The following is a 25,044-nucleotide window of genomic DNA, read 5'->3' on the forward strand; positions in this document are numbered from 1 at the left end:
CACAGCAGCAGAAGTAGAAGAAGAAGGCACGTCAGTGATATATACACCCTCTTGTCGGGGGGGACACACACGTCAGAGCGGCCGACTCTATCGCCTTGTTGTCAAATAGCATCGCCTGGGGGAGCCCCACGGGATATATCAAGGATAGCACCTTCTTCATTCTGTAGAAGGCGGAGGAGACCAGGTACTGTGTATATGTATCTTAGTTACTCAGGTATCCTTCCCCAGAGAGCTTGAATGGGATGCCAAGAGTGAGGAAGTTCCCCCTCATGAATGCGTCCCCGAGCGAGGCGGGAGCAGCACACAGGGATGTACGGAGAGGCGGCTCTCTCGGTATCAGAATATGGTCAACTCCTCCTCCTGCTGCTGCTGCTGCTGCTCCTCCTCCTCCTCCTCCTCCTCCTCCTCCTCCTCCGCTGCTGCTTCTGGTGGTGCTCCTCCTCCTGTTTCTGCTACTCCTGCTGCTGTTCCTACTACTGCTACTGCTACTCCTGCTGCTCCGCTCCTGCTGCTGCTCTTGGTGGTGCTCCTCCTCACCCTGGTGTGGGCAAGGGTAAGGAGGAGGGGTAAAGTAAGGTACAGGAGGAGGAGGAGGAGGAGGAGGAGGAGAGGCCGTGTTGGTGCCAGACTAACTCTAGCTGGTGTCAAGATTCCAGGAGTTTGTTGTGAGGGATTATCTCATAATCTGTCTCAACTGGTAATGATGCGATGATTGGACGGGCCGATTCCCCCTGGAGGCAAATTGTAATTTCCTCCCCAACTTAAGGGATCAGATGGACTTTGACGTAATCAAAAGATAATTGGATCAGGAGAGGAACTTGGTGATGCAGTCGAGGACGCGTGGGGCGACAGGTTCCTGGTGTTTTGACCTACGTCAGGTCACGACCTGGCTCCTGCCTTGCCCCCAGGTCAAGCGGCCAAGACCTGCCTCCTGCTTTTACCCCAGGTCAGGTCAAGTCAGCTCAGGACCTGGCTCCTGCCTCACCCTAGGTCAGGTCAGCCCAGAACGCGGTTCCTGCCTTGATGGGTGGCCAAATGCATGCTCTCTCTCTCTCTCTCTCTCTCTCTCTCTCTCTCTCTCTCTCTCTCTCTCTCTCTCTCTCTCTCCTGGTAGTAGAGTGACGGTCCACAACCGACCAATGAGTTACTTCCCGCCTGAGTGTCGGTTGGGTTAGTGACGGCGGTGTAGTGAGCCAACACTACAGTGGCTGCCACGTTCCCCTCCCTGACCCAAGTTTGCTGATTTTTTTTTTTCTTTCTGCCTCGCCCACACGTCGGCTGCTGGCATCATAATTCCTGACATACAGTCGTCTCACATGTAACTCACACGACAACACGTAACTCACACGACTTATTATTCTAAAGATTTTTCCCGCTGTGAGCGCTACGGGCCAGCCCTGCCTTGTGGCAAAACCTCGTCGTAGGTACTCGTAGGTCGTAAGTAGTCGTAGGTACACGTAGGTCGTAAGCAGTCGTAGGTCGTAGATACTCGTAGGTTATAAATACTCGTAGGTCGTAGGTACTCGTACGTCGTAAGTAGTCGTACGTCGTAGGTACTCGTAGGTCGCAGGTACTCGTAGGTCGCAGGTACTCGTAGGTCGTAGGTACTCGTAGGTTGTGAGTACTCGTTGGTAGGTGCGTCTGTAAGTAGAGTTCTCATCCTTAGCAAAGGTTTAACGCTAAATCAGAGACGAAAGAACGTTATTATAGATGACGCTTGTTGTGAGAGATGTCATCCAAACTCTAGTTACATTGATATATATATATATATATATATATATATATATATATATATATATATATATATATATATATATATATATATATATCCCTGGGGATATTCCCTGCTTATCGTAAAAGGCGACTAAAAGGGGAGGGAGTCGGGGGGCTGGAAATCCTCCCCTCCTGTTTTTTATTTTCCAAAAGAAGGAACAGAGAAAGGGGGGCCAAGTGAGGATATTCCCTCAAAGGATCAATCCTCTGTTCTTAACGGTACTTCGCTAACGCGGGAAATGGCGAATATGTATGAAAAATATATATATATATTGTTATTTTCAGAGCAGTAGAACGACAATCTCCAGGCCAGTACAGAAGTGGTTGGTTCCCATCTAATAGAAAAATGGTTTTCCTTCTCAGTTTTGTCATGGGCAAAATTAATGGTTCACCGGACTCTCATGTAATCTTAATGGAAGTTTAATGGAGAGTATGTGTGTTCCATTATGCTCTTATACAACACACTGGAGCGTTATATGGGCCCCTATTGACACAGTAATCAGTGACGCGAATAAATGGACTTCAGTATCGGAAATGTGAACAGGAAACAGTTATCTGCTCTGTGAAATACTTTGAGTCAAATGTTATGTACATAAGTAGATGTAGTGATTGCTTCGTAGTGAGAAAGTCTTAAGTAACTCTTAGGTTTAAGTGTATAGTAATGTTACGGATCAAAGTGCTTCCTCTGTATAAGTGTATGGCAGTGAGACAGATTTAAGTGCTTCTTTGGGATAAGTGTATAGTACTTATAAAGACTCAAGTGTTCTTCTGTATGAATGTATGGTAGTGAGAGAGATTTAAGTGCCACTTAGGGATAAGTGTATAGTGGTCATATAAACTCGAGTGTTCCTCTGTATAAGTGTATGGTAGTGAGGCACACTTAAGTTCCTCTTTGGGATAAGTGTATAGTAGTCATAAAAACTCGAGTGTTCCTCTGTATAAATGTATGGTTGAACTGAGACTCACTGGTGAGTCTGACTCAGGCAGACGGTGTGTTGCAGAGGTGGGTGAGTCTGACGACATGTGGTGTGGTCAAGGGTGAGGAAGAGGGGGGTGAGTTAGGAGGAAGAGTGAGGCAAACGGTGAGGTAAGGAAAAGATGGGTAAGGTGATGAATGAGGGAGAGGTTGAGTCACAGGGTAAGGGACAGGACTTCATAACAAAGTTGACCCAAGATTCCCTCCCCAGCAGCAACCAAGGTTCCCCCCCAACCCCAACTCCCCAACAACAACCAGAGCTTCCCCCAGCAACAACCAGAGCTTCCCCCAGCAACAACCAGAGCTTCCCCCAGCAACAACCAGAGCTTCCCCCAGCAACAACCAGAGCTTCCCCCAGCAACAACCAGAGCTTCCCCCAGCAACAACCAGAGCTTCCCCCAGCAACAACCAGAGCTTCCCCCAGCAACAACCTAAGATTCCCTTCCCATCAACAACCCAAGGTTTCCACCCCATCAACAACCCAAGGAAGGTGTCCTCCCCATCAACAACCCAAGATTTTCCCCCCCATCAACAACCTAAGGTGTCCCCCCCTCACATCAACAACCTAAGATTCCCTCTCAGTAACAGGCTCAGAAAACCCTTCCCCTACAAGCCAATTAGTTGTGGTTGTTACAAGGGCACCTCCCTCCCTGTCTACACAGGTTCCTGCCACGTACAGGTCGAGTACACATATGTGTGTCCGTGTGTCTGGACCAGACAGGGGGAGCTGCTCCACCAGGCACGCCCTCCCCAGTGGCAATGCAATACAGGAGGACGAAGAAAATAGATCCTAAGAGGCAAGACTTTCAGGTCCGTCCGTTGTGGATAGATAGATAGATAGGTAGATAGATAGATAGATAGATAGATAGAGAGAGAGAGAGAGAGAGAGAGAGAGAGAGAGAGAGAGAGAGAGAGAGGGGGGGGGGGGGAGAATTCATTTTCTCAGGGCTGTGGAACTGGACTGTTAAATGACAATGTATTTCGTAGAACTGACCGTAAACTTTTTAAGTTTTCAACTATGTTAATATCTCCTGATGACCATGCAGTTAGTATGAGATTTAAGAGCTGCTGATGGGAAAATCATCACTATCTTTTCCTTTTTTTTACATGTATAAGAATATAGACGTTTGGAGTAAAGCATTTATCATCGCCTTGTTCTGTCATTCGGGAGCTAGATAAAGTTTACCTCAACAACGCTATATATAAAAGATTATGATAACTCGATAAAAATTTAACATTGATGATAATGATGATAATAATAATGATGATGTTATCCGTTGATATCCCAGTACTGACAGACTGCCCGCCAGTGTAGGATAGGATCAAACATCAAACTTAAACATCTTGTAAAACGTATTCGTAACGGAAGGGACCATGACTGTAAAATCATATACGTGACATTTTTTTTTATTTATATATTTATATAATCTAACGACTCGAGCTTATTATTCTTCGTGACTCCCTAAATGTTTTTCTAAAGCTAAGCGTCGTTAGAAAAAAAAAAGAAAAAAGACGGAAGCGAAAAGCGGTAATGTTTGGAAGATGATCCACGACGCCATCTTTGATGTTGGTCTCCCCTCGTCAGCTTGAAGGCTTAAGGTCGATGATTAATGTCCCGGTGGTTCAGGATAGGTCGGTTATCAGCGCCATGGTAAGGGGGAGGGAGTGTGTGTCCCTGTTTGTCCCATGGAACACGACAAACGGTACGACCCGCCGCCCGTTGTCGGGAATCGTTGTTTTCGTGTTGTGAAAGAGGTTGTGTGTGTGTGTGTATGTGTGTGTGTGTATGTGTGTGTGTGTGTGTGTATGTGTATGTGTGTGTGTGTGTGTGTGTGTGTGTGTGCGTGAGTGTGTGTGTGTGTGTTACGGTCGAACACCCAGCAGAGCAGCAGCGAAGTAGTTGGCTCGTTTGAATGACCTCCGAGACTATGGTCAGTTATTTGGGTAATTACTACTATTCCTTAATTACTCTTATTTAACTCGACACGTCATTAAAACATATCGGCTTTTGATTCGATAAAATACGTGACAAATATGACTGAATATATATATATATATATATATATATATATATATATATATATATATATATATATATATATATATATATATATATATATACGAACAAAGTTCATATGAACGCGCACTTTCGCAGAACATACAAACCTCCACCAGGTTAACGATATCTGGAGACTCCGAACATCGATCTTACTGCCATCTGTTGACAAGCGGTCGAGACTGGACTATCCCAGTTCACCATATGGCAATAAGAGTCGTGACATTCATTGCCCACTTGACCACTTTCACCTCTGTGGTCAACCCTACCTAGGCTAGGCAGCAGCCCCTCCTCCTCCTCCTCGCCTCCACCAACCGTCAGACGCACGGGAGACACACTATGGACGTCAACAACAGACAGTTTTTCTTAAGAATTGTGATGAAAGTGGTCATTTCTGCGCTCGTTAAGCGATCCCTCTCGCGTCCCCGTGTTGTGCAGTTGGCCTGGCATCATGACAGTCATCCTCGAAGGTAAGAAATCACTGTGCGTCCGTTTAAATTAACGTGAGTTGTTTGTTGCCTTGGGGTATGATCGTAACCATCGCGGTGCCCGTCAGCCATCTTTAAAAAACCCAGTTTCCAGTGATAGTTTTAGATTACGGTGTTATGCTCAGTCGTCCATCTAGCTACCGTCTCATTTATTCAACGTTCGTATTATACTCGTTGTTGTGTGGTGGTTATCACCTTCCACCTTCCACCTCCCCCAGCTTAGAGCCTCGTATGACCCATTAGCCCAGAGGTGAGGTGGTCGTGATGGGTACATGTTGGTCAGCCGTAGTCATCTTGCAGTCTACAGCTGTGTAATGTTCATGTGCCAACACTACAGCAGCTGTAGTCGTCGTGTCCCAGCACTACACCAGCTGTAGTCTTCATATACCAGCAGTACAACAGCTGTAGTCATCGTGTGCTACAACAGCTGTAGTCGTCATGTGTACCAATACTACAATAGCTGTAGTCTCCATGTAACGACAATACAGCAGCTGTAGTCGTCCTGTGCCAATACTACAACAGCTGTAGGTCTTGATGCAGTGGTCTCTCAGGGGTCCCAGGGCACGGAGTGTGGGAGGGAGGGGGGTGGGGAGGCGTTAAGCTCCACTGAATATGATAATTTCTTGCGCGAGTTTGCCCGCGCCCCCTCCCGTGTCCTTGTGTGTGTTGCTCTGTGTGTGTCCCCCAGTGTACGCGCGCCTCTGTCCTCATCCTGGGATTCGCACAGTGCTTTCCAGACTGACGTTCCCATGACAACAGAACTATTGGAAATGGTTGCGTCCATTCGTTACTTTACCAATTTTTTTTTCTATTATTTGAAAATGAGCTGGACACACACACACACATAGCATGGGGCGTCGTCTCATTCCTCAACAGTTTTTTTGGTAAATGCGCACAAAGCCACGGAGGAGGGACTAAATGACCGTTATAACGGAGGGAGTTTCATGACCTCATTCGCTGTAAAATCAGATTACGTTTTGAACTGCAGCGTTACGACGTGATATCAAACGTACATTTCCGAAGGCGAAATGATTAGGGATGTGCAAATGTTTTACACATATCACCATATTATATGCTCGACTTGCTTACGCTCTGCATATATATATATATATATATATATATATATATATATATATATATATATATATATATATATATATATATATTTATCCCTGGGGATAGGGGAGAAAGAATACTTCTCACGTATTCCCTGCGTGTCATAGAAGGCGACTAAAAGGGAAGGGAGCGGGGGTCTGGAAATCCTCCCCTCTCGTTTTTTTTTAATTTTCCGAAAGAAGGAACAGAGAAGGGGGCCAGGTGAGGATGTTCCCTCAAAGGCCCAGTCCTCTGTTCTTAACGCTACCTCGCTATCGCGGAAAATGGCGAGTAGTATGAAAAAAAAAAAAAAAGAATATATATATATATATATATATATATATATATATATATATATATATTGGAAAGGATCACAATTTTGCGCGTGATCAAGATATTCCTATGAGTCCACGGGGAAAATGAAACACGAAAAGTTCCCAAGTGCACTTCCGTGTAATAATCACATCATCAGGGGAGACACAAGAGAGAAATATAACAGTCAGTTGATATACATCGAAGAGACGAAGCTAGGACGCCATTTGGTAAACATGTGATTGTCCAAAACATGCTTTGGACAATCACATGTGGTCCACAGTAAGGTGCTCACTGGGGTCTTCTGGGTCCTGGGGGTGGATCGTCTGGATCCTTGGGGGGTCTTCTGGGTTCTTGGGAGGTCTTCTGGGTATTTGGTGGATCTGTATCCTTGGAGGGTCTTTTGAGTCCTATTGGGGGTCTTCTGGGTCCTTGGGGGGGTCTTCTGGGTCCTTGGGAGTCTTTTGGGACCTTGGGAGTCTTCTGGGTCCTTGGTAGATCTTCTGGTCCTTGGAGGGTCTTCTGGGTCCATAGGGAGTCCTCTGGGTCCTTTGGATATCATCTGGGTCTATGGGAGGTCTTCTGGATCCTTAGGAGGTTCTTTGGGGGTCATTAGGGGGTCTCTGGGTCCTTGGGAGTTTTCCGGACCCCGGCGTTTCTTCTGAGCACCTCAATGCCATCCCACTTACCTGTCCGTTGCCTTGAAAACAGAAGAGAATCTCTCATTAACCCAGTGTTTTCCTTACATCATTTTGGTGATCACTCGGCGCGGAATGAACCAGGTGGAGTGGCAGGGAGGAGGAGGAGGAAGAGGAGGGAGGAGGGAAGTAATGGACCAGAGCCTGTGGTTGTCAGGCTCGGGAAGTTGATAGTCTCAGTGCCTCATGTTTCTGAAGGAGGGTAACGCCTTTCACTACACAGATGGCTCGCCCTCCCGTGCTATGGCTGTTGTGTAAGAACTGGCTCAGTACTCCGTGTGTGAAAGATGGTCGACCCACTACCCCCTCTCTCTCTCTCTCTCTCTCTCTCTCTCTCTCTCTCTCTCTCTCTTCTCTCTCTCTCTCTCTCTCTTAGAAATCGCTCCTCTGAAAGCTTTGAGGACAAGAACTTAGTTTGGAACGTGTCTTGAATGATGCTAGAATGAGATGACTAAGTCTAGTATACGTAGGCTGCAGCTTCGTGACCCAGATCTGTCACTTCACTGGTGGGGCTATCTGGTTGATTGGTTGGTTGTTTGGTTGATTGGTTGGTTGATTGGTTGGTTGTTTGGTTGGTGGTCCGTCGACTGCCTAGGTCCTTCAGGTATTTCAGTTTCTCGAACGTCTTCTTCAGATGTTTATAAGATAATTCCAAGCCCCTACACGTCCTCAGTGCTCACATGGGCTTGCTGACTTTGAAAAGATGATGAATCTCTTGATTACAGGAACTTGTGTTCTTCACATGCACACTAAAGTTTGGCGGGGTCAGTGAGAGGGGATGTGCTTTGCCAAAGTTTTCGAAGCTGATGGGCGAGTGAAGGTGCTTCTGGAAGCCAGAAATTGAGCCTCATGTGCAGCTTGATGACTCGTTTTGTTAAAAAAAGGATTTTTTGCCCTTACACAGCGATTCTATATATTGAGTAGTTTGTACGTGGATCATGACGGTAGAGTTAAGGACCTTACTCATATCATTAGTCCAGTTAGTATGTCTCAGTCTAGACTGGGTTTTGTGGACAGCACACACGTCAAAACAGCAAATCCCCTTCTGGCACTGCCACAATATGAGAAAAATTTATGGAAACTTTTTGTTGGCAAGGAGTTGAATTTCATCTCGTCACTCTGTCTCTCTCTCTCTCCGCTGTGTTTACACAGTTTGCCCACATTGAGTGAAAGCTCTTCAACAGTCTGTTGTTATAAAAAGCCAGTTAGTGATATTTTTGCAAGTCCCTTCAACACAGCCTACGTGTACGATATTGCTATTTGCAGTAATCCACCTGCATATGTTTATTCCAGACGAAAAATATGAGAGGAACTTGAGCATTGTTGAGCGATCTGTGTGACGAAATGTTGGAACACTAGAAAACGGAAACAGTGTTTGGATTCGAATAGAAAGATACTAACTGGTTCTCTGTCATCTGGTTGACTGTCAACTACCACCTCCTCGTCTTAGTAACACTCTATATATATGTATATCATACTGAACGAAGGGAAAATGTGAAGTCTATCACTGACTGTTTATAGTATGAACATACGCCGTCATGCTTCTTTCATCATACATTTAAAACTGTTCTTTCATTTCGATTTGATTTGAATCTGTGGTTCCGTGGCATAGTCTCCGCCTCCGCCTTAAACGTCACAGTAGTGCTTCTAAAGAGCCAAGCCAGGAACGATAAACCCTAATTCGTCTAAAGTATTTGATTTCCATTCAAGTTCATTACTGCGCCTGATAATTTCTTCCCTATATCACTGGTAAGGAACTTCCCATCTCGGTGAACTGTGTATAGGGGTGATAAGGCCCCAGACGGAGGCTGAGCGCTCCGAATGCGCCTTCTCCCCCGCGGGTTCCAATAATAAACCGATGAAATTCTGGCGAGACACGAAAACTCTCTTAGGGAGACGGCCTCTCCACCTAGCTCATCTTCCCTTTATCATTTCTGCATAAATATGAGAGCCAACGAATGTTTCGTAATATATATATATATATATATATATATATATATATATATATATATATATATATATATATATATATTCCTATGAGTCCACGAGGAAAATGAAACACGAAAAGTTCCCAAGTGCACTTTCGTGTAATAATCACATCATCAGGGGAGACACAAGAGAGAAATATAATAGTCAGTTGATGTACATCGAAGAGACGAAGCTAGGACGCCATTTGGTATACATGTGATAGTCCAAAACATATATATATATATATATATATATATATATATATATATATATATATATATATATATATATATATATATATGTGTGTGTGTGTGTGTGTGCGTGTGTGTGTGTGTGTGAATTAATAAATATAAAGAAATGCAAATCAATCTCATCGCTATGTATAAAAATTTATATATTTAAAGGGTGAAAGAATAAATAATGAATTGGATAAATGAATACATTCACTGAGAAATAGGAAAAAATGGGATATTTTTTATAATGTTTTTTGTGCACGAATATTCCGTATTGTATTCGCTGGCCATGAGTTGTTATATAAGATATACGATATAATATTCCTTAGTCTTGGGCCAATACACCTGTAGGAGGGTGTTACCGGACTCCGCCAGCTTGAGGTTACCCTGCGGGTGAAAAGTTAACCTTTGGCGAGGCCGTGTCACAAGGAGTCTGCGTTTCCCTGCAGCTGGAAGGAGCGCAGCCTTGACCTGGTGGAGGAGCCTTTAGATAGGTCCTGGGGGTAATTGGTGGTTATGACTTGACGTTGACGGCCTTAACGACCCTGGCAGGTGATTGGCCCAGTTAATCAGCCAATGAACCCATGCAGAACATATATAAAAGAAGGAACAGAGAATGGAGCCATGTGAGGATATTCCCTCAAAGGCTCAGTCCTCTGTTCTTAACGCTACCTCGCTAATGCGGGAAATGGCGAATAATATGAAATATATATATATATATATATATATATATATATATATATATATATATATATATATATATATATATATATATATATATCTTTCTTTCAAACTATTGATAGATAGATAGATAGATAGATAGATAGATAGATATAATAGATTGGAGGTTGGGGAGAGAGACATGAATAATTCAAGAACTTGTGAGGGTCTTCAGACGGGCGGAGGACTGATGGTCGCCCTTCCCCCTTCCCCCCGCTGAGGACAGGCGCCCCGGGACGAGGGTAAGGGGAGGGGGACGTGCCGTGACGTGACGTGACGTGACGTGGCTGACAAGATCTCTCTCTCTCTCTCTTGGCAGTTGTCTCGCACCAGGAAGGTGTATGAGAGGGAATTGCCAATTTAAATATCTCTCTCTCTCTCTCTCTCTCTCTCTCTCTCTCTCTCTCTCTCTCTCTCTCTCTCTCTCTCTCTCTCCAGTCTGCTGAGAATCGTTGTAATGAGAGTATTGTTTACACGTCGCTGAATTCTGATTGGTCGACGTTTCCTTTAACGTTGGCTGTCAATATGGCCGTGTGTCCCAGCAGGTCCCAGCACCACAGGGACGGGTGATGGGAGCAGTGTTAATGATGATATTAGCGACCCAGGGAGAGGTATGTACAGGGAGGACGCACGCTGTGGAGACCCAAGCCACCAGGGATGAAATGAGGGAAAGTCCAGCATAAATACAGGCACGCGTGACCTCTAGGTGCAGTATGCACACACACACACACACACACACACACACACACACACCACATGCATACATACATATAAACAGACAGACAGACAGACACACACACACACACCACATACATACATACATACATACATACATACATACATACATACATACAGACACACACACACACACACACACACCACATACATACAGACAGACAGACACACACACACACACACACACACACACACACACACACACACACACACACACACACAGAGCAAACGTATATCATGTATGAGCGGCCCTGCTAACTGTAGTCATAAATCATTAATCAACTTTCAAACACAAAACCCAACCCACAAGTTGTGTTGTACTGTTGTGTCTCTGAGTAGTAAAGTCAGGGTTTGTTTTCCTTAGAATTACAAATGAAGATTTCGATGTTAAATAGATTGAAATATTTTGCAGAATTAGACGTAATCATTGTCTTAAATCAGATTTAAAGGATTCTTTAAGATTAACGCTAGATATTTTTTTTGAACTAGACTTAGCTTTTTTTTTAAAGTATACTGAAAGGCTTTTTAGGATTAAAGGTTCACGAAAATTAAACTTAAAAATGTTACTGATTATCGTATTAAAAAATTACCGAATACTGCATTTAAAAAGTTACCGAATATCGTATTTAGAAGAGTTGCTGAGTATTGTATTTAAAAAGTTACTGAATACCGTGTTTTAAAAAGTTACTGAATATTGTATTCTAAAAAATTGCAGAATATCGTATTCAGAAACTTACTGAATATCGTATTGAAAAAAGTTACTGAATATCGTATATAAAAAGTTACTGAATATCGTATTGAAAAAAGTTACTGAATATCGTATTGAAAAAAGTTACTGAATATCGTATTGAAAAAAGTTACTGAATATCGTATTGAAAAAAGTTACTGAATATCGTATTGAAAAAAGTTACTGAATATCATATTTAAATGTTTCATGACAGGCTATGCTGCAGATCTGTGTCCAGTGATGTCTTGAGCTATATTTAAAGGCTTTCCCCGCCAACCACTGAAGCCTGTGAATAAAAGCTTCTTAAATAATGCAAAATGAATGAACATGTGTGATTCCTGATGTACACGGGTGAAGAATTCTCTGGAAAAACGTAAATTCAAAACAAATTTGGAGACGAGACAAAGAACGCTGACTTCTGGAAAGTGGTCCTTTAGTACACTGACCACGTCTCCTTCATCATCTCTGGCTACGTCTCCTTCATCACCCCGGCCCACGTCTCCTTCATCACCCCGGACCACGTCTCCTTCATCAATCCGGACCACGTCTCCTTCATCACCCCGGGCCACGTCTCCTTTATCACCCCGGGCCACGTCTCCTTCATCACCCCGGGCCACGTCTACTTCATCACCCCGGGCCACGTCTCCTTCATCACCCCGGGCCACGTCTCCTTCATCACCCCGGACCACGTCTCCTTCATCACCCCGGGCCACGTCTCCTTCATCACCCCGGGCCACATCTCCTTCATCACCTCGGGCCACGTCTCCTTCATCACCCCGGGCCACGTCTCCTTCATCACCCTGGACCACGTCTTCATCACCCCAGCCACGTCTCCTTCATCACCCCGGGCCACGTCTCCATCAGATGACTGTCAATAGTGTCACCACTGCTTAAGAGGTCAAGTAAAAGGCATGAACGCCATGGGTCTAAACCAAACCACATCATATCTACCACAGTGACATATATAATACTGGGGAAAAAATAGTGATATAAACCCCATTGGCTCCCACCGTTCCCATCCGTCCTGGACAACGTATGTTGAGGGCCTCAGAGAACGCGGGTAAACATATACATTTCACGTTATTTGTTCTCCTCGTGGTCGTTCGGTTGGTCCTTAAGGACATGAAACATGAGCGCCTGGCCGGCGGCCATGTTTGTTCCGTCCTCCGTCCTGGAAGATGGACGACGAGCGTTTTGAAAAAAAAAAAAGGTAAAGAAAACGGAGTCGTTCGTCATCGTGGCTCTGGCAGCCCCGAGTACAGACTTGCCAATTAGTAAACATCAGTCACCAGAAGACTCGTGGTCTCGCTGGATGAGATGGGAAGGTCGCCTTTACGACGTTATAATATAGCCTGTTTTTATCACGAATGCGACTGGTGTAGTAAACACGTTTCGTTAATATAGTGGCAGAATATTCGTCATAAAGTGTCGCCTGCTTAATGCTCTATATTTGCATTTATTACGCACTGAAATAATGATCAATTACGCAAACTAACGTACGCAAACACGTGTTGTTTTTGCAAATGCAATACTTGCGTATATATATATATATATATATATATATATATATATATATATATATATATATATATATATATATATATATATATATTGAGTTGTCAGATTTCAATTCAACTTTAAAGTATTTGATTATAGAGTTGAACACGCTCAGTAAGATAGAATCCCACAAAGATTCATCATCTTGAGAAATGCAGATTCGAAAAACAAGTATTTTCAGTGGCTGTTGAGGTTCGTGGAGACACGCTCGCCGTGCTAAAGATGGTTCATATGCAGGTCCGTGTGTGTGTGTGTGTGTGTGTGTGTGTGGAACACCTGATCACTCCACATAGTTGTGTGTGGAACACCTGATCACTCCACATGCTTGTGTGTGGAACGCCTGATCACTCCACATGGTTGTGTGTGGAACACCTCATGAGTCTAATCATGAACCAGCTGGGTTCAGCAGTGGTACCAGTGGGAAACCAGCTGGGTCCATTAGTGGTTGCACAGGACCCCCACGACGACCCGTATAGGATCCAGCTGGACCGATCAATGAACCAGCTTGTGCCCAGCTGTGGGTGTATCCTCGGATCCAATAATGAGGCAGCTGGTGCTCAGCAGTAGTGGTGGTTTCCCGGGACCGCTGATGAACCACCTGGGGGAGGGGGCAGTAGTCCGGCCAGCTGTGGACGGAGGAGGGGAAACACATTTAGACACAGAGAGGAGGAGGAGGAGGAGGAGGAGGAGGAAGAAGAAGAAGAAGAAGAAGAAGAAGAAGAAGAAGTTTGTTGTTGCTTCCGGACCCAACATCGTAACTCGTCAAGATGTAATTACTGAAAGTTGTTGGAGTTGCTGCTAGTGGACTGGTGGGTAAGAAAGCAGAGAGAGAGAGAGAGAGAAAGAGAGAGAGGTGGTGGTGGTGGTTTAGGTCGAGAATCTTAAGAGCAGTGGTCATGTTTAACGTGAAGTATGTGGAGCGGTAGAGTCTCTCTCTCTCTCTCTGTCTCTCTCTCTCTCTCTCTCTCTCTCTCTCTCTCTCTCTCTCTCTCTCTCTCTCTCTCTCTCTATACCCACAGGTAAGCCGATGCCGCAGTGTGCGGGCCAGGGTGTAGGGTCAGGCCAGGCCAGAGAGTGTAGGGTAAGGATTGGGGGGGAGCGAGGGTTTGGGCTCTGATATACCCTCCTCATTCATACCCCCTCACCCACACCCACACTACCCAAATTACCCACAGTTATAAAGGATTTATTATCAATACTGAACACATCAGAGGGTTTGAAATTTCCCCATCCTGTCAAGAGGATATAGGAATAAACAATTGGAATAAATCATAGGAATAAATCAACCACTCTGATCAGTCAGTATATATATGTATATATATATATATATATATATATATATATATATATATATATATATATATATATATATATATATATTTCTTCCCAGCTTTAAAAGGGCGGAGGGGGCGTTGGGCGGGGCGCCCCTCTCCTCCTCCTCCTCCTCCTCCAAGTGCATGACCTAACCAGTAAACTCTGGTGGCTTTATCTCGGTGGGCGGAGGACACAATCAGCGTGCACGAACAGCCTGCTTGACCAACGTACCCCCGAGCGCAAGGATCCCCGAAGTTGTGTGTGTGTGTGTGTGTATGTGTGGTGGGGGGATCGTGATCGTGGTGGTGAGGCCAAGGGCGCCTCCCTTGGAGAGCCTGCCTGTACACCCGAGATGTGAGGACCTGTTTCCTTGATGGACGTGATAATGATGATGATAATCCAGACGCTACCTCGCTTACGCGGGAAATAGTAGACTATACAGTATGGAGTATATATATATATATATATATATATATATATATATATATATATATATATATATATATATATATATGGAACACGAGAAGTTCCCAAGTGCACTTTCGTGTAATAATCACATCATCAGGGTTTCCCGGACTCAGCCTACCAATGGTTAATCGCAAGCGAGAAGTCACCTTGGACGAGGCTATATCATCGTCATCAGACGGAAAAGAGGACATCATCATGGAAAGCCTTCCCCGTCCCAAAGGAGCCCACCCTTACCCTGCACCCGCTCGGAGCGCTGAAAGAATACAGAGACGAGTACTGAAGTGAGTTGGAAGAGACGTGGGAAATGGAATGATACAAAGAAAAGTGAGAATCAGAAGACATGACTGAAAGGAGAGAGAGAGAGAGAGAGAGAGAGAGAGAGAGAGAGAGAGAGAGAGAGAGAGGGGGGGGGGGGGGGGAAGTAGACGCGGTAAGAATGCAAATGAGGCTAGGGTGTTGAACAAGGGATGAGATACGGAGTAACATAAAGGAAATAATCATATGTCAATAAGGGAACAAAGAAGCCTCATTACACAGGACCCTGGCACACTTGAACAGCTTACATGTGGAGTCGCAGTAGGGACAAGAAAAAGATATATATATATATATATATATATATATATATATATATATATATATATATATATATATATATATATATATATATTATACACACACACACACACACAAACACACACGAATACAGTGCATATGAACACAAATTTTCATAGAACGCACAATACCCTTTAAGAGCCAGGATTCGAACCCAAGACCTTTTGCGTGGTATTCGGGAACGTTGACCGCCTTTCGATCGTAGCCTAGGGTTAGCATTCCTGAATACCACGCAAGAGGTCCTGGGTTCGAATCCTAGCTGTGAGGCTATTGATGATACAATCAGATATCTTTATCTCAAGCGGCCTTCAGCATCACCATGGCGCCGAGCTGTTCCAGGTTCCACGTGGCAGGTGAAGGCGGAATGAGTAGAAATAGAGTGGGGTTGGAGGAGGTTGGAATAGACATTTAAACAGATAGATCAGTCACACATGATGGAGGGGAACGAATGGTGATAAACAAGCTAGATGGAAGGGGTAAGGAACGAGGTGGATCAGGAGGGACGAGAGATGGCAGGAGAGGGAAGGAGATAAAAGAGACAGGAGGGGGGGATAAAATAAGAGAGGAAAATGTCCGATGGTTTAAGAGAAATAAGACTCATGATGAGGCAAGTCCTGGAGACAGAGAAGGAAAGGTCCGTCCTGTTGGGTCAGAAGAACTGTCCTTTTGAGAAGGTTTGAGAGATATAGGGAGACACACCCCCCCCCCCCCCCCCCGAGCTGAGGAAGTAAGGCGAGGGGAGATATGTGACGTGAGGCGAGGCTGGGGGAGGAATGGGGAGGGGAGGGGAAAAAAATTAGGTGGGGGGTAAGGGAGGGAGGGGAACCTATGGTGATATTTCCTTCCTCGTCTGGGCTGACTCAGTTGTGTATCAGAGGTTCGCCCCCATAAGAGAGAGAGAGAGAGAGAGAGAGAGAGAGAGAGAGAGAGAGAGAGAGAGTCGTGTATGGTTGAAGAGGGGGAGGGGGCGATGGTGGGGTGTGGGTTGGTGGTCATCAGCGACCTCTGCCCACCACCCATGAAACGTCTGACGAGAAGATTACGTCATACTATAGGGTTTTGAGAGAGAGAGAGAGAGAGAGAGAGAGAGAGAGAGAGAGAGAGAGAGAGAGAGACTTTACAGCGATGCTAATATCGAGCTCTCTCGACGAAATAGATAAAAAGAAAAGCCAACAACACTAGAACAAAGCAGCTTTGAAACACACACACACACACACACATATCCTCGAGACACACACACACACACACATGTACGTATTTGTATTTATAGTTGCCATGGAAGCCTTAGAACTACGTCACTACATATCACGTAATACGGAGTTAAAAGTGGATGGTAAAGATGAATGAAGAAAGCCAGTGGGCCAACCTCTCCCCTAAAATGCCTCCCATGAGACCGTGTGTGTGTGTGTGTGTGTGTGTGTGTGTGTGTGTGTGTGTGCCAGAGTATGTTGTGCGCTGAGGTGCAACCCCCTTATTACGTGTCATTCTTGGATCCAGTTCCATTGAGCCTGGAAGGACGGATATCCAGTGGCCCTAGAGGGATTTTTAGTTGTCCTAGAATGATTCCAGTGGTCCTAGAGGGATTTATAGCTGCCCTAGAATGATTCCAGTGACCCTAGATGGATTTTTAGTTGCCTTAAAATGATTCCAGTGGCCCTAGAGGGATTTATAGCTGCCCTAGAATGATTCTAGTAGCCCTAGAGGGATTTTTAGCTATCCTAGAATGATTCCAGTGACTAGAGGGATTTTTAGCTACTCTAGAATGATTTAGTGATTTTTAACTGCTCTAAAATGATTCCAGTGGCCCTAGAGGGATTTATAGCTGCCCTAGAATGATTCCAGTGACCCTAGAGGGATTTTTAGCTACCCTACAATGATTCCAGTGACCCTAGAGGGATTTTTAGCTACCCTACAATGATTCCAGTGACTCGAGAGGGATTTTTAGCTACCGTAGAATGATTCCAGTGACCCTAGAGGGATTTTTTAGCTACCCTACAATGATTCCAGTGGCCCTTGAGCGATTTTTAGTTGCCCTGGAATGATTGATCCCAGTGGCTCTAAAGGGATTTCCAAGGGCCCTTTGAAGGATTTCCAGCGGCCCTGGAATGGTTTACAGTGGCCTATGAATAATTATGGTGACCCGAGCATGATTTCTAGTGGTCCTAAGAATGATTTCCAGTGGCTTTACGGTGGATTCTCGACGGGGTTTAGAGGGATTTTCAGTGGTATTAAAAGGACTTCCAGTGGCTCTAGAAGGATTTCCAGCGGCCATAGAAAGGACTTCCGTCAATCCTCAGGAGACGGAGTCAAACACGGGTGAAAAGGAAGGAGGGAAGAAGGAAGGAAGGAAGCAAAGAGAGTAGAATGATGGAGACAAGAAGGATGCAGAAGGGTAGAAGAGCGGTAGGAGGGAGGAAGGATGGAGGGAAGGAAAAATGAGGACAGGCACAATGAGGGAGTTAGGGAGGTTATAGAGATGTAGGGAAGAGGACATATTGAGGAAGTCAGGCGCAATGATGGAGTTAGGAAGGCTATAGAGATGGAGGAAAGAGGGCAGGAGGGAGAAGTTTGGAAGGCGGAGGGCTGGAGGTAACAGGACGGAGGAAAGTAGGAAGGAGTTAGGTGGATAATAAGGAAGGAGTCAAGACAAGACAAGAGACTCTCGTTGAGGCGGACCTGCCCTCGTAGGATCTCAAGGCCCTTAAAGAGGTCTCCGTGGCCCTCAGGGTCAGCCGGACCTGCTTACGCAGCCCTCAGGGATCGCCTGGCTCACAGGAAGATCCCAGACGTGCAAGCGACCAGGTCTCAAAATGTCCTCAACCTTGACCAAGGTTCCCCTGTGTCTGGTGGTGTAAGAAGTCGGTCTCCTATGGTTCGCCTTTTCCTCGTAAAACTGCAGACTTTGCAGGGGGGGTTTCCTCGCGCAGGGTTTTGATATAACTGTAGATTTCTGGTGGGTTTTGTAGCGTTGTGGATTTATATTTTTTTTCCACCCTTTTTTTTCGATACCTGTTTTGTCCCTCGTCGGTTATAGCTGCTGCGTGTGTTGTAAGGTCACTCATCCAGTCAGTACAAAAACTGACCGATTGATGGTTCGGTATATATATATATATATATATATATATATATATATATATATATATATATAGAGTGTTTATGTGTGTGTAAAGAGAGAGAGAGAGAGAGAGAGAGAGAGAGAGAGAGAGAGAGAGAGAGAGAGAGAGAGAGAGAGAGAGATCAGCAATCAGCAAACGCCATGATTTGATTGTTTTCAGTGTAATAATAAGTCGTCGAAATAAACTGCATTTCACTGCTACTGAAAACCCATCGGGCAAAACGGCTTCTTTAGAACCCATATCCTTTTGTGGGGAAAAGAAAAGAAAAGAAAAAAACGATACCATTTCATTCAGGGTTTGAATTAGAATACGAAACTTCAAAACTTTCTACACAACTTGGCCCAAGAATGCTCAACTTTCCTCCGTGTCTCTCCCCCCATGCCAAGGATCAAGCCTGGGACCAGCAATGTTGTTCCTCCTGCTGATGCATAGTCCCCAAAGTTCCTCTATAAAGATCCACGTCGCCCCAAGGTCTGTCTGTAGGCACTTGCAAGACGTCTGCGTCAGAACCGTTCCTCCAGAAGATGGATGTATGTATGTCTTGGCCTCTGTTCTCCCACGGGTTAATTTATGACTCCCTTTCGTATAGGAGGAAGGAACGAGGGCGGACGGTGTGGGGCGGGGCGTGGGCGTGGGCGGACGGGCGGGATCTTGCTATTGTAAAGTCTTCTCAGACTAGACCCGCTCGTGTCCTCTTCGTAAACACATTAATCTCGGGTCGCCCGTCTGAAGATGAGGCTATTTCAACTCGTGTGACTGGACAACCTGGCCTTTGACCTGGGCTTACGCAGGTCAGAGGCCCTGGCCATGATAACTATTAGTAGACCTGGACCGTTGTGCTCGTATAGGGTCGTGTCGTCGTCGTGGAGGGGTGGGTGGTGTAGTGGCGTCGTCGTGCTCAAGCGTCGTGCACTGTCGTCCGCGAGGATATTGATCGACGTGGTGAGGGTGGTCAGTGCGGGATGCGTTCGATCCATTTTCGTTCTTGACGCTTTTGGGTGTTCGTTCATCTCCCTCCAACAACGTGGGGTTATGAAGCAGTGATTAGCATTGTGTTAGCCTAGTGTGGAACACAACCCCAGTCGGTTTCTGTTGTGTTTACGTGGTTGATGAAGATTGTTCGTAGTCTACCGTTTTTTTTGTTTTTTTTTTTGCTACACTGAATTTCAGTCTGCATTACTTACCTTCAGTGGTGTCATTTTTTTTTCCTGACAACTCTCACACTTGGACGTCTCATACTTCCTTTTGATTTATTTTCTTTCGCATGTATTTGTTCACCTCTGCATTCTGTGGTAACACAGTTCCTTTGTTCATGTCCTCCATCTTTTTTACTCCTTTTCATCGAGCTACATCTTATTTTGGCAGTTCTTGTTCGTCAATCATGCCTGGCTCATCTCCTCTTCCACTTAGCCAGTCTCCCTCGCCCCCTGGGTTTTTCTGTGTGTCCTTTTCCATGCTGCGCTCCTTACTGTCCATCCTTACACCCTCCTCTTTCCTTCCTTTCCCATCTTCTGCTTCGTTTCGTTTCTTCATGAGACTCGAACCCTCAACATCAGCTGTGTAACAAGCCCCCCTCAAATCTCTAGTCTACCGCTTCCTCCTCTTTGTATTATTCTTCCTCATCCTCTTATTCCTCCTCCTCCTCCTCCTCCTCTTCTTCCTCCTCGTCCACATCCTCTTCCTTCTCCTGGTCGTCCAACTCCTCCTCCTCCTCCTCCTCCATATAATTCCTCGTCATTCCACAATTGGATTGTGTTTTTTTTCTTCCATTGCTAAACTTCCACCATAACTCGACTCACGATATTTCTCCTCACAAATTTGAAATGTCTTCCTCACCATCTGGTCTTCCCCACTGCCCCAGCACCCAAGTTGTCGCAACCCAGCACTCACGCTGTCGCAACCCAGCACTCAGGCTGTCGCATCACAGCAACCCAGGCTGTCGCACCCCAGCACCCCAGGCTGTCGCACCCCAGCACCCCAGGCTGTCGCACCCCAGCACCCAGGTTGTCGCACCCCAGCGACCCCAGGCTGTCGCACCCCAGCACCCAAGGCTGTCGCATCACAGCAACCCAGGCTGTCGCACCCCAGCAACCCAGGCTGTCGCACCCCAGCACCCAAGGCTGTCGCATCACAGCACCCAAGGCTGTCGCACCCCAGCAACCCAGGCTGTCGCACCCCAGCAACCCAGGCTGTCGCATCCCAGCACCCAAGGCTGTCGCATCACAGCACCCAAGGCTGTCGCACCCCAGCAACCCAGGCTGTCGCACCCCAGCAACCCAGGCTGTCGCACCCCAGCACCCAAGTTGTCGCACCCCAGCAACCCCAGGCTGTCGCACCCCAGCAACCCCAGGCTGTCGCACCCCAGCAACCCCAGGCTGTTGTCGCAGTAATGCTTCACACTATAACCCTCGTTCAGTTCCCGTCGTTCGTACTGAACCATTTGCTCTTCTTTGTCGTTTGGGCTGCCGTCGTCTGCTGGTGGTTCTCTGGTGCTCTCTCTCTCTCTCTCTCTCTCTCTCTCTCTCTCTCTCTCTCTCTCTCTCTCTCGTACTGGCTGACTAGCCCTTGCGTCTTCCATCTCCGCTCGCTGACTCCTGGAAGTTTATTCCCAGTCCCCTCTTCACTGTAGGACCAGTTTTTTTTTCTTTTCCCAGTATTCGAGTCTTTCCCCTTGTGATTGGTACCGGTTTATTCCCAGTCTCCCCTTCGCTTACCAGCACGAGTTTATTCCAGTCTCTCCTCACTGAACAGTAGCAGTTTATTTCAGTCTCTCCTCACTGAACAGTAGCAGTTTATTCCAGTCTCTCTTCACTGAACAGTAGCAGTTTATTCCAGTCTCTCTTCACTGAACAGTAGCAGTTTATTCCAGTCTCTCCTCACTGAACAGTAGCAGTTTATTCCAGTCTTCTCCTTGTGAGTTAGCAGCAGTGTATTCCAGTTCTTTCACTGAACACTTGACAGTTTATTCCAGTCTGCGCTCGTTGACTGGGAGCAATTTATTCTAGTCACTTTTCCCTGACCAGCAGCTATTCATTCCATTGTTCCCGTTGTGCGTAGGCATTATGACGTCACCCAATGAGCCCCTTATGACGTCAAGGTGCAGTGACGTCACCTATGAGCCCCTTAAGACGTCAATGGGTGACGTTAAGGTGCAGTGACGTCACCTATGAGCCCCTTAAGACATCAGTGTTGTGTGACGTTAAGGTGCAGTGACGTCGCCTATGAGCCCCTTAAGATGTCACTGGGTGACGTCAAAGTGCAGTGACGTCACCTATGAGCCCCTTAAGACGTCAGTGGGTGACGTCAAGGTGCAGTGACGTCACCTATGAGCCCCTTAAGATGTCAGTGGGTGACGTCAAAGTGCAGTGGCGTCACCTATGAGCCCCTTAAGACATCAGTGTTGTGTGACGTCAAGGTGCAGTGACGTCACCTATGAGCCCCTTAAGACGTCAGGGTTGTGTATCGTCAAGGTGCAGTGACGTCACCACTCTGGGCCCCTTAAGACGTCAGTGTATGACGTCAAGGTGCAGTGACGTCACCTATGGGCCCCGCCAGACGTCGGCGACTTCGATCTCGGAAGAAAAGCCCTCACCACAAGGCCGCCCCTTAAGGTCGAATTGCATTATCCTTACGACTGGAGGAATCGGCTTTATTTGCAGTCCGGTGAGAGTTATAGCCCAACTTGGGTCATTATAAAGACTTAATAACGACACAAGTTGGACGGGAGTCCCATTTAGCATAGTGCCAAGATCACCTTTAATGTATCACGTATATAAATCAATGTTGATTTACAGGGAAATTCCGCTAGAGACCGCTAGAAAATGGCCGGTAGAAACCACCCCCCATTTCCCCCTTGTAGAAATCTCGATGGAAACCTCTTAGAAACCTCATGGAAACCCTAGCAGAAACCAATAAAACCCCAGAAGAGACTAAGGAAACCCCCAGCAGAGAAACCTCAAGGAAACCCCCCCTTAGTAGAAACCTCAAAGAAAACCCCTGTTGCAGATAACGAAACCACACCCTACCCATTCAACATATCACCTCGCTCCTAATGACCCCCTTCCCCATATATATATATGGAAAGGGAGCTGTGGTTTCGGTGCATTATTACATGACAGCTAGAGACTGAGTGTGAACGAATGGGGCCTTTGTTGTCTTTTCCTAGCGCTACCTCGCGCACATGAGGGGGGAGGGGGTTGTTATTTCATGTGTGGCGAGGTGGCGATGGGAATAAATAAAGGCAGACAATATGAATTATGTACATGGGTATATATGTATATGTGTGTATATATATGTATATATATATGTGTACATTGAGATGTATAGGTATGTATATTTGCGTGTGTGGACGTGTATGTATATACATGTGTATGGGGATGGGTTGGGCCATTCTTTCGTCTGTTTCCTTGCGCTACCTCGCTAACGCGGGAGACAGCGACAAAGCAAAATAGATAAATATAATATATATATATATATATATATATATATATATATATATATATATATATATATATATATATATATATATATGAGAGAGAGAGAGAGAGAGAGAGAGAGAGAATGATAAAACCATCGTCAGGGTTGAACCGCATAGTTTGACCATTATCATGCACAGTTAGGCCCTTCATCAACGCCATCAACAAAACATGATCGCTGTCATTAGGCATGAAATGAGGGAGGGGAGGGGGAGGGGGGTTAAATTGTCAATTAAAACCCGACATACATTATTTGAAAAAAAAAGAAAGATAATTTCTGTTAGTCTTAATTAGCCAAATGTACGTTGATGAAGGTAATTACTGCTAACGTGGATATATTGGGTGTGCCCTGTTGTATTTATCCCTCTAATTACTCTACCTAAGTTGAGTATTATTACCCCGAAAGATGGGTGGGGGGGGGGGGGAGGGGGTAATTAGTGTCTAAGCTGGGGTGGGGGAAAGTGGGTGGTTCAGAGGGAGGGAGGGTGGGTGGATTGGTCGCGTTAACGAGGAGTACAGAAAGGTCAATATTATTCTGATTGATGGGCAGCCAGCGACCTTAAGGCGCTGGATAGATAGAAGAAATGGGAGGAGAGTAAGTGGTTGGCGTTGCTGACCATGAATGCCCGTACGGGCCCATCCCGGGTTCGAATCCTGGGTTCGGCAGTGGGTCACAGCCAACCCGGCTGTTCATCCTCCCCTCGAAGCTGGTCGATAAATGCCTAAGCCATATATATATATATATATATATATATATATATATATATATATATATATATATATATATATATATATATAACATTTGTTACCATCTTCTCCAACACTGTCTATACTAACTCTGTCCCCTTCACTGTCCTCTCCAGCGCTGTCACCATCACTATCCTCTCCAACACTGTCCCTATCACTGTCCTCCCTGACATCGGTCCTAATATCCTCCTCTCCAACACTCCCCGCCACCATCCTCTCCAACACTCCCACCATCACCGTCCTCTCCAACACTATCTCCAACATCACCCCTTTATCACAACCCACGTCATAATAATCATCATCGTTTGTCGCTGATTAACCTCCACTCCAATTAACCCTAATTCATTCACTCTGTAATCTATTGATGACCTTTGACCTCTCACCACTGACCTATAAAAGAGAGAGAAAAAAAAAGAATTAGTGGACTGACATCAGAATATTTTTTCATTTCTTTTCTGAAGACCAAATTTTCTCTGGGAAGCTTTGAAGCTACAGCTAATGTAGAGCTTTGAATTAAGCTTTATGATTTCACGAATTAAGATCTGGATGGTTGAATTATTTGTATATATATATATATATATATATATATATATATATATATATATATATATATATATATATATATATAAATATTAGTTGCAGGTAACCACGAGGAAGAATGAAACTCGATAGTCCCTAGTGCACTTTCGTGTGTTTATCATCCTTATGGGAAACACTGGTCAATAACTACATCACACTCATTACTGCAATATATATATATATATATATATATATATATATATATATATATATATATATATATATATATATATATATATATATTGGTTAGGTTAGGTTGTGTCAGTCACCTGCGGCAACTGATATGGCTAATCAAGAGTTGGGTGGGGGGGGGGGGGGGTAAGAGGAATTCGAGAAGAGCAGGAAATGAGAGAGAGAGAGAGAGAGAGAGAGAGAGAGAGAGAGAGAGAGAGTCT

At 45.3% G+C, this 25,044-nt stretch overlaps 1 protein-coding gene across 3 annotated transcripts in view; it reads left to right on the top strand.

Annotated features, from left to right (window-relative positions):
- The window catches only part of LOC139767286 (uncharacterized), a 398,565-nt gene that overhangs the window by 141,558 nt on the left and 231,963 nt on the right, over positions 1 to 25,044 (top strand). Inside the window, exon 1 of one of the 3 annotated variants that reach the window (XM_071696480.1) lies at positions 5,164 to 5,275. The exons of the other annotated variants lie outside the window; for them this stretch is intronic. The gene's annotated coding sequence lies outside the window, so the exon portion shown is untranslated. Of the gene's footprint in view, positions 1 to 5,163; positions 5,276 to 25,044 lie in introns of those variants that run through there. 3 annotated transcript variants of the gene reach the window in all.

The sequence above is a fragment of the Panulirus ornatus genome, chromosome 59 (assembly GCF_036320965.1).
Source record: "Panulirus ornatus isolate Po-2019 chromosome 59, ASM3632096v1, whole genome shotgun sequence".
Lineage (NCBI taxonomy): Eukaryota > Metazoa > Arthropoda > Malacostraca > Decapoda > Palinuridae > Panulirus > Panulirus ornatus.